General features: G+C 35.2%; 1 pseudogene; it reads left to right on the top strand.

The window, feature by feature from the left end:
* The first annotated feature begins 15,377 nt into the window (after positions 1-15,377).
* On the top strand, positions 15,378-15,703 carry LOC132485110 (small ribosomal subunit protein eS26-like; annotated as a pseudogene).
* Positions 15,704-17,047: the final 1,344 nt, after the last annotated feature.

Raw genomic sequence — 17,047 nt, forward strand, 5'->3', positions numbered from 1 at the left:
TTTACTGAGGCTTGATTTGTGACCTACAATATGATCTATCCTGGGGAATGTTCCATGAGTACTGAGAAGAATGTGTATTCTGTAGTTTTGGGTGGAATGTTCTATAAATATCGATTAAGTCCATGTGGTCTAATGTGTCATTTAAAGCTTGTGTTTCCTTGTTTATTTTCATTTTGGATGATCTGTCCATTGGTGAAAGTGGGGTGTTTTATGGCTGTTAGCATTTGCCTTATGTACTGAGGTGCTCCTATGTTGGGTGCATAACTGTTTACAATTGTTATATCTTTTTCTTGGATTGATCCCCTGATCATTATGTAGTGTCCTTCTTTGTCTCTTGTAACAGTCTTTATTTTAAAGTCTATTTGTTCTGATATGACTGTTGCTACTCCAACTTTCTTTTGATTTCCACTTGCATGGATAGGCTTTTTCCATCTCCTTACTTTCAGTCTATATGTGTCCCGAGGTCTGAAGTGGGTCTCCTGTAGACAGCATATATATGGGTCTTGTTTTTGTATCCATTTAGCCAGTCTATGTTTTTTTGGTTCGGACATTTAATCCATTTACATTCCGGGTTATTATCAATATGTATATTTCTATTGCCATTTTCTTAATTGTTTTGTGTTTGTTATTATAGGTCTTTTCCTTCTCTTGTGTTTCCTGCCTAGAGAAGTTCCTTCAGCAATTGTTGTACAGCTGGTTTGGTGGTATTGAATTCTGTTAGTTTTTGCTTGACTGTTAAGGTTTTAATTTCTCAGTCAAATCTGAATGAGATCCTTGCTGGGTAGAATAATCTTGGTTGTAGGTTTTTCTTTTCATCACTTTAAATATGTCCTGCCACTCCCTTCTGTCTTGCAGAGTTTCTGCTGAAAGGTCAGCTCTTAATCTTATGGGGATTCCCTTGTATGTTATTTGTTGCTTTTCCCTTGCTGCTTTTAACAGTTTTTCTTTGTATTTAATTTTTGATAGTTTGATTAATAAGTGTCTTGGCATGGTTCTCCTTGGATTTATCCTGAATGGGACTCTCTGTGCTTCCTGGATTTCATTGACTCTTTCCTTCCCCATATTACGGAAGTTTTCAACTATAATCTCTTCAAATATTTTCTCAGACCCTTTCTTTTTCTCTTCTTCTTCTGCGACCCCTATAATTCAAATGTTGGTGCATTTAATGTTGGCCCAGAAGTCTCTGAGATTGTCCTCAATTCTTATCATTCTTTTTTCTTTATCCGGATCTATGGCAGCTATTTCCACTATTTTATCTTCCAGGTCACTTATCCATTCTTCTGCCTCAGTTACTCTGCTATTGATTCCATCTAGAATATTTTTAATTTCATTTATTGTATTTTTCATCATTGTTTGTTTCCTCTTTAGTTCTTCTAGGTCCTTGTTAAATGTTTCTTGTATTTTCTCCATTGTATTTCTGAGATTTTGGATCATCTTTACTATCATTACTCTGAATTATTTTTCAGGTAGAATGCTTAGTTCCTCTTAATTTGTTTGGTCTGGTGGGTTTTTACCTTGCTCCATCTGCTGCATATTTCTTTGTCTTCTTATTTGTTTAACTTACATGTTTGGGGTCTCCTTTTTTGCAGACTGAATGTTCGTAATTCCCATTATTTTTGGTGTCTACCCCCATGAGTGAGGTTGGTTCAGTGACTTGTGTAGGCTTCCTGATGGAGAGTACTGGTGTCTATGTTCTGGTGGGTGTGGTTGGATCTTGTCCTTCTGGTGGGCAGGGCCGTGTCTGTTGGTGTGTTTTGGGGTGCCTGTGAGCTTATTATTATTTTAGGCAGCCTCTCTGCTAATGGGTGAGGTTTTGTTCCTACCTTGCTAGTTGTTTGACATGGGGCATCCAGCACTGGAGCTTGCTGCTCGCTGAGTGGACCTGGGTCTTAGCTTTGAGACAGAGATCTCTGGGAGACCTCTCACTGACTTATATTATGTGGGGCTGGGAGGCCTCTGGTTGTCCCATGTCCTCGATTTGGATCTCCCACCTTGGAGGCTCAGATCTGACACCCGGCTGGAGCACCAAGACCCTGCCAGTCACATGGCTCAGACTTAAAGGAAGAAGATGAAAAAAATAGGACAGATAGACCCCCAAACCAAATGGTAAAAGCAAAACTAAGCACACAAAATAACAAAAAGGAACTTTCACACACTCACTCATAAAAAGAAAACAAACAAACAACAACAAACAAATGAACAGACAGACAGAACCCTAGGACAAATGGTAAAAGTAAACTTAAACAGATAAAATCATACAAAGAAACATACACATACACACTCACAAAAAGAGAAAAAGGAAAAAGAAATGTAAGAAATTTAAAAAATAAAAAAATATTGAAAATATTTTAAAATTTAGAAAAAAAATTAAATAATTATAAACAAATAAAAAGGAATAAAGCAACCAAACCAATAAACAAATCCACCAATGATAACAAGCACTAAACACTAAACTAAGATAAACATGAAATAAAAAAAAATCAGATGCATAAAGCAAAACCCATGTCTACAGTTGCTCCCAAAGTCCACCGCCTCCCTTTTGGGATGATTCGTTGTCTATTCAGGTATTCCACAGATGCAGAGTACATCAAGTTGACTGTGGAGATTTAATCCACTACTCCCTAGGCTGCTGGGAGAAATTTTCCTTTCTCTTCTTTGTTTGCACAGCTCCTGGTGTTCAGCTTTGGTTTTGGCCCCCTGCCTCTGTGTGTAGGCTGCCTTCAGGCATCTGTTCTCACCCAGAGAAGAGTGGGTTAAAGCAGCTGATGATTAGGGCTTTCTTGCTCACTCAGGCCAGGTAGAGGGAATTGTATGGTAGTCATAATTGTAATGCAGCATGAACCTGCGGTGGCTGTGGCCAGTGTGACATGGCAACAGCCGGAGGCACATCATGTGTTGTCTCGTGGAAGATGTCCCTGGATCATAGGACCCTGGCAGTGGCAGGTTGCACAGGCTTCCGGAAGGGGAGGTGTGGATTGTGACCTGCATTTGCACACAGGATTCTCGGTGGCAGCAGTGGCAGAGTTAGTGGTTCATGCCCGTTTCTGTGGTCTGAGCTGATAGCTGTGGCTTGCACATGTCTCTAGAACTCATTTAGCCAGTACTCTGCCTTCTGTGGGTACCTGGAGGAAGAATTCCTTTCTCCTTGTGCACCCCGAAACAATGGTCTCTTGCCTGTCTAGCAGGTCCTGACTTTTTCCTGGAATCCCTCCTGGCTAGCTGTGGCACACTAGCCCTCTTCAGGCTGTGTTCAAGCAGCCAACCCCAGTCCTCTCCCTGGGATCTGACCTCCGAAACCCAAGCCTCAGCTCCCAGGCCCTACCCATCCTGGCGGGTGAGCAGACAATCCTCTTGGGCTGGTGAGTGCTGGTCAGTACTGATCCTCTGTGCAGAAATCTCTCCGCTTTGCACTCTGCACCCCTCTTGCTGTGCTCTCCTCATGGTTCTGAAGCTTCCCTCCTGCCCAACCCCTGTCCCCAGCAGTGAAGCAGCTTCCTAGTGTGTGGAAACTTTCCCTTCTTCACAGCTCCCTCCCAGAGGTGCTGGTCCCATCCCTATTCTTTTGTCTCTGTTTTTTCATTTTTCTTTTTCCCTACCCAGGTACATGGAGATTTTCTTGTCTTTTGGGAAGTCTGAGGTCTTCTGTCAGGGTTCAGTAGGTGTTCTGTAGTTTTTCCACATGTAGATGTATTTTTGCTGTATTTGTGGGGAGGAAGGTGACCTCCATGTCTTACTCCTCTACCATCTTTCAGGTCTCTCTGAATACTGTTTCTTTTGGGCATTGTTTTTTTGGTCAAGAGCCTCAGGTGGAGAAAGAGGAATAGTACAATTTATCATAATAGCAACAAAAAAATGAACAAACAAATAAGAACAATAAATTTAAAAAGTTATTAACAGCCACCAAACAGTAAATATTTAAAATTCTTTTTGTGTTTGGAAGCTATAGGATTTGACTGAATGTGCTTCAGATTTCATCTGCATTCATCAAAAAAGCCAGATCATCTCAAACTCTGCATTTTTACATTATGTTAACATAATTTGATTTGCACATATTTTGCTCCACAATAAAATGAATTATGTTCCAAGAAGACCAAGATTTCCATTTTATTTATGACCAATATTTCATTCTTTCAAAAATTTATGAGTGTTTTATCACTTACAAAACTTTACATGTCAGTAGTTTCATCAAAATGAATTTGTGGATCAGTTTTAAAAAAAAGTATGGCACACTTGTGAAAAAAATTAAACACGTAAGACAGATTCAGTTTTGCTGTTTCAGAACTTTTTTACACTGTCACTTTCTACAGAGTCAAAGAGAATCATAAGTGGAGGTGAAAGTCTTAGAAATTTTATCTGAAATATTTGAAGGAGGACATGAAGTCTGAATAAATATTGTATTTCTCATTAAAGCACAGTCTATGCTTTGGATTATTCTAATTAGATCTTTGTTTCCATTTGAGTATATACAATGCTAGTCTCAATAATGTGCATAATCTCTGGAGATAGAGGAAAAATAAAAGATAATGACTCACTATTGTCAGGTGAATCATTGCAGTGTGGCAACTAGATTACTTGTGTGAAAGGCACATTTCCTCATGAGAAATGATGTATTCCTCATAGCAATAATCTTTTTTCTTTCCCTTTCTTCTGTACCCATTTTTTCTCACCTTCCCAAATGCAATTTTAATTTTAATGTTGAATGCTCAACCTGGTAGAAAAAGTACTTTAAATGGCATTCTTATTCCTAAACTTTCATGTTAATTAAATAACTCAGTTTCTGTCATGTATACCTCTCACAATAATGTAGAATGATTTTGAGTATTAAAATCTATTTTTAAAATTTTTTCTTCCCATTTAAGTTCAATTGTCACAGTTTAGGTGTCACTGATGAACTGCCACATCACCAGGCTTAACTAATTTATCTTTAATATGTTAATTGAAGACCATGTACGTTCTACCATACTAAGATTTATTAAATTGGATTGAAATTCTCAGTATCATCCATTAGAATGAAAATTGTTTGGGATGTAAAAATCAGGTGTGATTAATTATCAACCTTATTAAATGGCACTGTTTTGACATTAGATAGGTATTCAACAACAGTTCATTAAATGTCACTGAATAGGACTACACCAAAAGGTTATTTCCTGTTTCTTCATGAATCTTAATTTTTATTATTTCCCCTAAAGGAAATTTGGTGTAGTAAAAAACTGAATAAAAGCAAGAGTTAACTATAAAATAATTGTTAACATTTTTCTAATTTATCCACCTTTCTCAGTTTCTCCAAAACCAAACTGGTGATATAAATTAAGCACTGGTATAAGTAAGTAATCAAGGAGATAAATTGACCACTGGGCGCTGGTTTTAATTAAGTGCAGTCTGGATGAAAGAGAAGTGGTTGTAGGCCTGTCTGACCTATTTTTTAAAGGGAGAAATGCTTACACAATGTCCCACTATTCTTACTGTGACATCATAGGTATGTTTTGCTTGGTTTTGAATTTTATATTAATGGAATCATAGACATTATTTTATCTCTTTTTTTCTAAATAATATGTTTGTAAAATGTACCTATGTTCTTGCATAAATACATTTGTTCTTGCATAAATGTTATATAATGTTGCATCATATGGATATACTGCATTATATTTATTCATTCCAATAATGATCAGAATTTACATGTTCCCACGTGTAGGGCATTATGAGTACAGCTTTATCTTCCTTTGGTGTAGTAGACAGGAAGTCACCCCATGTAGTTCTCTCTTCAAGGAAGGGCTTTATGTCATCCTTCAGGCAGTGCAGTCAATAGACTTCCTCCTGCTGTCAGTTCCTTCAGAGCCAGCCTCAGAGGTAAAGCCACATTTCCCAAGGCAAAAAAAGCTTGGCCAATTTGGTCTGATGTGAAACAAAGATGAAGGGCAATTTTAATCCAGAGTATCCTTCGTGGTTGGCAGAGGCTTTCCTGGTCCTCCATTGTAATGTGTCATTGCTTCATTCTATTTCCCTTTATTCATGTTGATTAAAAACAAACAAACAGGGCTTCCCTGGTGGCACAGTGCTTGAGAGTCCGCCTGGCGATGCAGGGGACGCCGGTTCATGCCCCGGTCCGGGAGGGTCCCATATGCCATGGAGCGGCTGGGCCCGTGAGCCATGGCCGCTTGGCCTGCATGTCCGGAGCCTGTGCTCTGCAACAGGAGAGGCCACAACAGTGAGAGACCCGCGTACAGCAAAAAAAAAAAAAAAAAAAAATTGTATATATGTACCTCAACTTCTTCATCCATTCATCTGTCAATGGACTTTAGGTTGTTTCCATGTTTGGGCTATTGTAAATAGAGCTACTATGAGCATAAGGGTGCATGTATCTTTTTGAATTATAGTTTTGTCCAGGTATATGACCAGGAGTGGCATTGCTGATCATATGGTAATACTACTCAGTCACAATAAAAAGAACAAAATGAGGCCATTTGAAGCAACATGGATGCAACTAGATATTATCATACTAAGTGAAGTAAGTCAGAAAGAGAAAGACAAATACCATATGATATCACTTATATGTGGAATCTAAAATATGGCACAAATGTACCTATCTACAAAAGAGAAACAGACTCACAGACATAGAGAACAGACTTGTGGTTGCCAAGGGGGAGGGGAGGAGGGTTGGACTGGGAGTTTGAGGTTGGTAGATGCAAACTATTACATTTAGAATGGATAAACAACAATGCCCTACTGTATAGCACAGGGAACTATATCCAATCTCCTTTGATAAACCATAATGGAAAAGAATAAGAAAATGAATGTATATATGTTAAAAAAAAAAGAAAACTAAAAAACAAACTCACACTCCAAGCTCTAACAAACACACTGACTTCCACAGACAAATCATTTGTTTAGGAGGAGGGTTTTGTTTCTCAAAAGGGAAACTAGTCTATTGAGTAAAGAAACCTCTGGCATTTATTTTATCCATAAGAGAATTAGAAGATGATTGATGATTTCCTCATGGCTAACACCCTGTGGCTGAGAGGAAGAAACACCTCTTAAATTCTTATATTTTACCTTCAAACAATTGAAGCGCTGTTGGCAACTGACTGATACACAACTTCCCTTTCCCAATCTTGATTCTGTTTATTGGTATATGAAACTAGAGACAAACTCTGCCTTTGTCTTGCTTAGAAACCCTCAGTATAATCCTTGACAATTCAGAAAATAATGCTAAGCCTTGGAAGAATTCATCAGTGATTCATGCCTTTTAATTTCCACTTCAGAGTATAGTCCAGGCTCCAAGTACTTTGATAACTTGGATAATCATTTAAGTTACATACTGGTAATAATTTTATTTTAAATGAAACTGGTAAGTTGTGTTTGATTTTCTATTTAGAAATTGGCCTCTGGTTAAGTCTTCTCTAATTCAGAAGACTTCCTATTTATTGCCCCAAATAGATAGGATTAGAACTATGGTAGTCTGCCTGTCTGTAATTAATAAATGGACATTGCAGTGATAATTTTTCCTCTTTTATTAACCGAGAATACATGGAACCAACAGAGAACTCCATACTTGACATTAACTAAGTCTTGTGATGCTTTGAATATATACACAGTGCATGTGTATATGTACGATTTGCTGGTCCAAAGTGTTTCTGAACCTCAAAGTGCAAAGAATCTTATTAATACTGGATGCAATTTGAAAACACAAAAGTAAAACCTTGTTACCAAAATTTCAGGTTAAGCATCCCAAAATAGTAGGATCAGATGAGATCTCACAAGACTGTCGAGAGCACGTATCCTAGAGGCAGAAAACCATCACCCTCTCACACCCACACCCACACCCACACACACACACACACACACCCCATGACAATCATATTCCGGATTCTGGTGTTATGTTGATGGGAGGGATCTGAGTCATACATAACCCTAAGTGCATACGTTTTGTGCACTTAGGGTTAATACAATCTTTTAATCTTCTCTTTTTCAAATGTCCATAGTTCTGAAATGAGAGTCCTGTTACCAATTAGGTAAACGTGGTGATTACTGTTTTGCACAATTGGTATATGTGGAAAATGTGAATATCCAAATAAAAGTGACAGCACAAAGTCTGCAATGCCAAAAACAATCAGAAAAAAATAGGACATGACTATTTCCCATGTCTTTAAGAGAAAAATGTTTTCATTTGTCAGTAAAATTTGATGTACAATTGTAAGGTGAAATTTATGATTCGAGAACAAAAAAACATTAAAAATGACAAAACAACCTTTTGATATATATGCATGCCTTTACAAATAATAAATATATTTATTCCCATGTAGTAGCAGTTACTGTTTATAATGCCCTCAATCTGTATTCTATGACTGACTTTTCTATACCTTGCAAGGTAGCAGTGGAGAGGGAATCATGTGTTGTCTATGAAGCTTGAAAAGTTTAGAATATTCATCAAGTAATGAAAGAATACAGTGACATCCAAAACAACAGTTCAAATCAAAAGACCACGGCATGACCACCACCACCACCAACATGTAGTAGATATTTGTTGTGCCACTTCATTAAGTTGCCAACTGGAAATAGGGACAATTCCTGCAGTGATTAATGTGTTCAAACAGAACATGAGAGGAAAACCACAATGTTCTCAGTTTTTGATGTTATCCGTACTTAACAAATCCAATGTTGATATGACTTTGGAAAAGTACCCAAGGCTCCGAGTAATATGCATGGCCTAGAACAGGTGATTTATTCATGAGTCTGGCACAGCTCCTGTAAATTGACTTTCTTCCCTGCAAAAGAAGTTAACCACTCTGTGTGAAAATTATGTGATCCCTGAGATTTCCTTTAATCAAGATAGACTTGATAATGAGTAAGATGACACACAGTACTTGAAGGATTAGTAATTCATTGGATATTGCTGGAGCAAAAGCTCTAGGATGTCTTTTCATAACAAGGAGATCCACATGGATAGACCATGTATTGTCGCTGGACACTCTTTTACTCTTAAATGCAAATGAAATATTTTAAGAGCCTGGTGTTTTGTTTATTTCTCCTGTCACCATGTCCAATGACATGAGCCACTGATCATGTTTCTGTTGTTTACCATCTTCCTCTGAATTCTTTTGTCCAAAACCAAATGTGATTTATTTGTCTAGTTTGAAATTTTCAATGTGAATCTATTTGTTTATATATCCCACTCATTCTAATTCAGTTAGTAGTGAAGCAGAAGCATTTTGAATTTAGAACATATTTGTAACATTATTCTTTGGCAAATAAATCACCCTGACACAGAAGGTATGTAAATCCCATGAATACCAGTTCATTTTGAATTGCTACCTTGCAACGTATATAATGACTATATATACTATGTGTATATAGTCAGTCATCATTTGCTGTGATTATAAATTTCAGATTGGTTTATGATAATTTTTATTATTTGCAAATATTCGTGAAAAAATCTCTTAAACTTCTACCCAGTAACTTCTGCAGTTAACTGTTCTCATTAGAAATTCCTAATCTGTAAGAAGGAAAAAAGTTATCTGTGATCTATTATGTAATTTGTAAGTTTCTTCTCATTGATAATGATGTACCTTAGAGGAAAATAAAGTGATACATTTTGTTTTATTTCTTGTCAGAATTAATTAGTAACAACTGTCCCAAAATAATCATGGGAGGAGTAAGTTGTTACTGCCAATTGCAGTTTATTTGTAGTATTTATTTATGAATTTTAACTGATGACTCAAGGATTAACTCAAATCTTACTTTATTCACAGTAGATCTTTAATGTGAGGAACACCTACTTATCTGTCTTGCATCCTTCTAAGACCTAAAAGGGTGCTGAGTTCCATATACAAAAACCGATGAACACATTAATTGATACAGATGTAATTACAAAATTTTCCATCTGTAACCATAGTCATGAATGATAGGCTCTCATTTTATTATAATGCTTTATGATTTTAATGTTAAAAACAACTGAAAGATATGTTGTTCTTATCAGGATCTACTGCACAAAGACAAAAGAAGAAATTTTTAAAAAGAATTACATTCTATATGTTTACCTACAGTAATCATGGGGATACTTTTGCATTGAAAAATGTTTTTGTCTTTATATTTGGAAAATCAAACCAACCTAATATCATTAAGCATTTAAAATGAGAATAAATGTATTAGAATTGCATGCAAATTTACATAGCAAAACCATTTATTGTTTACATAATGTAACTATGTTAATGGAACAATGAGTTTCTTCACTTAAACATAGAAATAGGGTTTCCCTGGTGGCGCAGTGGTTGAGAGTCCACCTGCCGATTCAGGGGACATGGGTTCGTGCCCTGGTCCGGGAAGATCCCACATGCCATAGAGTGGCTGGGCCCGTGAGCCATGGCCACTGAGCCTGTGCGTCCGGAGCCTGTGCTCCACAACGGGAGAGGCCACAACAGTGAGAGGCCCGTATACCAAAAAAAAAACAAAAAAACAACAACAAAAAAAAAACATAGAAATAAGTTTTCTATACCTCTAAATCAATTTCACTTCAGATATATACTCACCCCTAACCTCTGTGGGACTTAGGAAAGCAGAACAAATGGAAGTGTTTGCACCACATGTCACAATTTCTAAGTTGTAAATCAAGCTAAGAAACTATTAAATAAGATATGTTTTCTCTTCCTATCTTGACAGATTAATCTTTATAACATTAAAGTTGAAAAATGTATGCCAAGTGATCTGTGCATCTGACTGCTAGTTAACCACTATCAAAGACGTTTGAATTTAAATATTGTTGCCCCTGTTAGGCCTTCTGCTGATTGGCCAATATCATGGTGGAGGACATAATTAATAAATCATTTTATATTTATTATAAGAATCATTTATCTTGTATTTCTTTTAGCATAAATGCTAATTAGGTGGTTAAATCAAATTTTTCTCATATGTTTTATTCTATTTATAGTATTAATATGTTATTAAAATATAACTGTGTCAAGAGTGTACACAATTTATCTTCCTCAAAAATATCAGAACTAGATTTTATAGAATAAGGAATCGTTCTAGAGAAAGTAGCAATTTCAGGTTAAATTTTATGTATGTATGTACAATTTAATAGCTATCAACTCAATAGGTAGTAGTCTTGATTTAATATTTATCCTTATTTTTTCTAATTCTTTATTTTTCTTCACAAGGAGTTGAAATTGAAATTGGTTTTCTCTTTGTTTCCATTACCTCAAGGCTTCTGCTTTGTACTCTCTATTCCTTGTCTTCACTTCAGTCTTATTCTTGTGTGAGTCCTGGTGTGTTTCATGTTGGATTGATGGAGGTATTGTTCAACACATTGGGGAGAGTGGTCATCATAGGTTATGTTTAGAATTAGGGCTGACTTGGAGATTTGCCTATGGCTCATTACTGTTCCATAGTCTATCAGCTCTTCCCAGAAAAAAAAAAATGTCACCATAGATAAAGGATGGGAACAAATGTGCAAATAAACAGTTCAACCTGCTTGGAGCAGTGACAAGACAAGCTCTAAAAGCATGAGTCATCTCCACTCTGGGTACAAAATATACTAAAACATCCCAAGCCTGAAATTTTCTGTTCTTAGAAATGTTTCCACTGACCTGTTTGCAAACATCTTTACAGCTATTGAAGTATTATTTCTCAGAACATTCTCTACTGTCTTTGGGGGAAATTGATAACTTTGCACACTTTGCAACACATTTTGTAATGTACCTGACTTTGTTTAGAAGACTCAGTTACATATATTGCATGTGTGATATTTATATCTGGCTAGTTAGGTTTTCTCAAACTTTAACTTGGAATTGAATTATGCAGGTTTTCACTTCTTTAGCTTTTCTCCTAATGAGCTTATTTCTAGTTGTCAACTTGTAGTTTACAAAAAAGTTTAGGTTGTGATATCTTCTGAATTGCTGGAAGCTTATTCTTTAGTGACATTTTTCTTTATTCTGCCTTTTTTGAATTAATGAGTAGAACAGTCATGACTCTGATTTTAGATCTTAGATACAAGGTCTACATGTCCACTCAAGTAGTAACAACTAAAAATACATGTGTTCTTTTACATGTGGCTGAACACATGTATTTTTAGTTGTTACTACTTGAGTGGACCTGTAGATTTCGCATTTAAGATCTAAAATCAGAGTCAGAAATTAGAACACTCCCTAACACCATACACAAAAATAAACTCAAAATGTATTAAAGACCAAAATATAAGAGCAGACATTATAAAACGCTTTGAAGAAAACATAGGAAGAACACTCTTTGACATAAATCACAACAATATCCTTCTTGACCCACTTCCTAGAGAAGTGGAAATAAAAACAAAAATAAACAAATGGGACCTCATGAAACTCAAAAGCTTTTGCACAGCAAAGGAAACCATAAACAAGACGAAAAGACAACCCTCAGAATGGGAGAAAATATTTGCAAACAAAGCAACTGACAAACAATCTCCAAAATATACAAGCTGCTCAATATCAAAAAAAACAAACCACCCAATCCAAAAATGGGCAGAAGACCTAAATAGACATTTTTCCAAAGAAGATATACAGATTGCAAACAAACACATGAAAAGATGCTCAACATCATTAATCATTAGAGAAATGCAAATCAAAACTATGATGAGGTATCACCACACACCAGTCAGAATGGCCATCATCAAAAAGTCTACAAACAATAAATGCTGAAGAGGGTGTGGAGAAAAGGGAATCCTCTTGCACTGTTGTGGGAATGTAAATTGATACAGCTACTATGGAGAACAGTATGGATGTTCCTTAGAAAACTAAAAATAGAACTACCTTATGATGCAGCAATCTCACTACTGGATATATACCCTGATAAAACCATAATTCAAAAAGAATCATGTACCACAATGTTCATTGCAGCACTATTTACAATAGCCAGGACATGGAGCAACCTAAGTGTCCATTGACAGATGAATGGATAAAGAAGATGTGGCACATATATACAATGGAATATTACTCAGCCATATAAAGAAATGAAATTGACTTATTTGTAGTGAGGTGGATGGACCTAGAGTCTGTCATACAGAGTAAAATAAGTCAGAAAGAAAAATAAATACTGTATGCTAACACATATATATGGACTTTAAAAAAAGAGAAAAAGTGGTTCTGAAGAACCTAGGGGCAGGACAGGAATAAAGACACATATGTAGAGAGTGCACTTGAGGACATGGGGAGGGGGAAATGTAAGCTGGAATGAAGTGAGAGAGTGGCATTTACTTGTATGCACTACTAAATGTAAGATAGATGACTAGTGGGAATCAGCCGCATAACACAGGGAGATCAGTTTGGTGCTTTGTGGCCACCTACAGGGGTGGGATAAGGAGTGTGGGAGAGAGATGCAAGAGGGAGGGAATATGGGGATATATGTATATATATATATATAGCTGATTCACTTTGTTATATAGCAGCAACTAACACAACAATGTAAAACAATTATACTCCAGTCAAGTTGTTAAAAAAAATAAATGCATGTGTTCTGTTGATCAAGGTGTCATTTGTTGTAAGCTCCTCTATGGCTGTTTAAACTTAGAATTAAAAAGACTTGGAAGAAGATTCTCTTTTCTTCTCATTGATGATTCTCCGCTGTCTCTTCTCTGGAAACATGTCTCTTCACATGGGTGGATCATTACTGAATGTGTAAGTCACATATACATGATTTAATATCCAATTTTCTCATGAAATCATGACTTGGCAATGTTTGGGGCAGAGGTAAGCAAGTATATACAAAGGTTTAAGAAGTAAAGATTTTTAGTAAAGTGTGTTGTGAATTTTACACAAGAAGACAAATGATGAAAAGTGATCACAACACAGTGGGTAAAATGCATCAGATGGAGCTAGCTATCAGCATAGCTGAAAGAATTCTGCTGTTATCTTCTACATGATCAAATTTATGAGAATATTTTGAACACATTGTTCTAAGATTGTTGTCAGTTACTGCACTCTTTTTTTTCCTGAAAGTAACTCCTTTGTTACTTTCTCATGTAATTCATGGGAATTCAAATGAATAAATAATATATTTAAAATCCATCTTACTTTTAAAAATTTTTAATCAAATATAGTTTTATATTCCACTCCCCTCTGAAATAGAGCTAGATATTTTTAGTATTGTTTGCTTGTTATGTTTTTATTTTTCTGATATATTGGAGGCAATGACCTTAATACTAGAAATCTAATTTTCTGTTTTATAATTAATGAATCCTGTCTTACCGTAATTTGGAAATATCAAAAGCCAGATCAGATGTTGAATACTATAATTATGAACAATATAATAATTTAATATAATATATTTACTTCAGCTAACTGAGGGCATAAGTCATGCCCTATCTCTTTTTTCAGCTTAAAAATATAATATTATGCCTGCCAACCCTTAAGAAACCTGTAAATAGAGAATAAGTTAAAAAAACAATAACGAAAAAGCATTAATGCACTATCTTAGCTTTGTGATCATTTTTTTTTCATTTTATAAATTTCATAGAGCATCTCAAACACCAGCTTATCAAGATATTGAAATATAGGATTTCTTAAGAGAAAATTAAAAATGGTACTGCACCTATTTTATTTCAGCATCTAAGACCTACTGTAAATAAATTAGTTCTTCTAGCAAATTATCTTTTACAGGGAATATTAATATTGCGGGGTTATAAAGTGTTTTCTCTTATAGAAGCACCAAATATAGCTACACTTTCAAAGTTTATTTTATTTAGTATTTAATTAAAATCCAAATTAAAGGCTATATTAAAATTAAAAGCTATACTAAATACACTGTGTTAAATACAATAGTAACAATAGTAATAGTAGAGCAATAGTAACATAACACACTATGAAACATTTTAATATTAATATTATATATTATATAATACCAGGATCTTAATATTCAATAAGCATATAAATTATTTTTCTTGTTTTAAATAAATAGACAGTTTTACTCATTAGGGAAAATTTTCCTATGAGACAATATAGTTGAGATATAAATGACTTTACATTTAAAATAATAATTGATCCTGGATACCATTTAGACCCATAGTTATCAGAAAAATGTATGAATGAATACAAAGAGACAAGTTGGAAAGCCACTGTAGGAATCCAAAGCATACATGTTTTTCACTTGGTACTTATGGTTCAGATGAAAAATAAATGAGATGATATGAAGGTTATTCCAGAGAAAGATATAGCGAGAGCTACTGATTGGCTATGAGAAGAATAAATAAGTGAGTAAATCAAAGTGACTTCCAAGTTTTTGGCTTAAACAATTAGATGATTAATGATATCATATACTGGAAAATATGGTGTTCAGGTTAAAACCTGAATGCTTACAGCATGGGGTAGCACAATTTTAGTTTTTCATAAAACTTGCTCTCTCGCCTTCTCGCTTCCAAGATGACCAAGGAAAGAAGGAATAATGGTCATGCCAAAAAGGGGCACGGCCACATGCAGCCTAGTCACAGCACCAACTGTGCCTGCAGTGTGCCCAAGGATAAGGCCATTAAGAAGTTCGTTGTTCGGCACATTGTAGAGGCTGCAGCTGTCAGGGCATTTCTGAAACAAATGTTTTCAATGCCTATGTGCTTCCCAAGCTGTATGAGAATCTGCATTACTGCGTGAGTTGTGCCATTCATAGCAAGGTAGTCAGGAATCGTTCTCGGGAAGCGCGGAAGGACCGTAGACCCCCACCCCAATTTAGACCTGCTGGTGCTGCCCCATGACCTCCACCAAAGCCCATGCAAGGAGCTAAGTCCTTAAAAACTAAAGAAATACTGTCCCCTGGGAAGACAGTAAAAAAGAAATTATACTTAAAATAAAAGACTTTAAAAATAATTTAACATTGTAACAGATCTTGATGAATGAGTCGAATAGTTTTTACTAAAATAAGTTTTCAATGGATGTAGAATTCTGGATTGACATTTTCTTTCAACACTTAATGTTGTTATTTATTTATTTTTTGCATAGATTCTGAAGGAAAAAAGCAGAATATAATTCTTATCTTTGTTCATTTTTATATAATGTATATTTTTTTCCTCTAGATGCCTCTGAGATTGCCTCTTTGTGTTTTGTTTACAGGAGTTTGAATATGATATGCTTGAATGTTTTGTTTTTATTTTGCTTTGAATTTATCCTGCCTTCTATTGTCAGAGTTTAGAATCATTGTTTTGCTCCCTGGTGTCTCTGGTATTAATTATGGAAACTTCTCATTTCATATTTACTAAAATATTTTTGACGTCCTGTACTCTTTTTCTCTTCTTTTAAATTCAAGTTATTTATTTGTTAGAGTGCTTAATATTGTCACACAACTCTTGGATATTCTGTTGCACTTTTTTTCAATAGTAAATCTCTCTTTGCTTTATGTTAAATTTGGATAATTTTTAGACTTATCTCCGAGTTCATATATTCACAGCAGTTATGCCATGTCTCTGAGCAGTGGAAGGTATTATTCATTTCTCTTACTTTATTTTATGTTTCTAGCAGTACCATTGGCTTTTATAATTTTTATCTCTCTGTACTTTATTATTTCTCTGATCTTAATTGTTGTCCACTTTTTATGATAGGACCTTTAACATATTAATCAGTTATTTTAAATTCTCTCTCAGATTTTTCCAAAATCTGTGTCCTGTTTCAGTCTAGTTCTGGTGATTGTTTTGCTCTTTGTGAGTGTGTTGTCTTTTTTGTCTTGCTTTTTCTTGTGTGCTTTGTGTTTTTGTTGAGCATTAGACATCTTGTCTAGGACTGTGGAAACTGAGGTAAATAAATGTTATTCCAGGAACCTATACTTTGTAGTGTTTTGTTCTCTAGTTTATTTTTATTCCTTGTGAAGTGTTATATTTCATGTGTTGGATCTTTTTGCCTATAGTTGATATTTGTCACTTTCTCTTAAATAATTTTATCTCATTCATTTCTTAAATTTTATTTCTTGCTTAACATTTCTCTTAAAGTATTACATTATCTTTTTTTCTAGTAACTCATTTGTTTTGCTTTGTTACTTTATTATTCATTTCTAAAGTAATTTTTAATTTTATATTTCTAAATCTAATCCTTGATATCTGTAACCTTAT

This window comes from Mesoplodon densirostris, chromosome 3 (genome assembly GCF_025265405.1).
Source record: "Mesoplodon densirostris isolate mMesDen1 chromosome 3, mMesDen1 primary haplotype, whole genome shotgun sequence".
Lineage (NCBI taxonomy): Eukaryota > Metazoa > Chordata > Mammalia > Artiodactyla > Ziphiidae > Mesoplodon > Mesoplodon densirostris.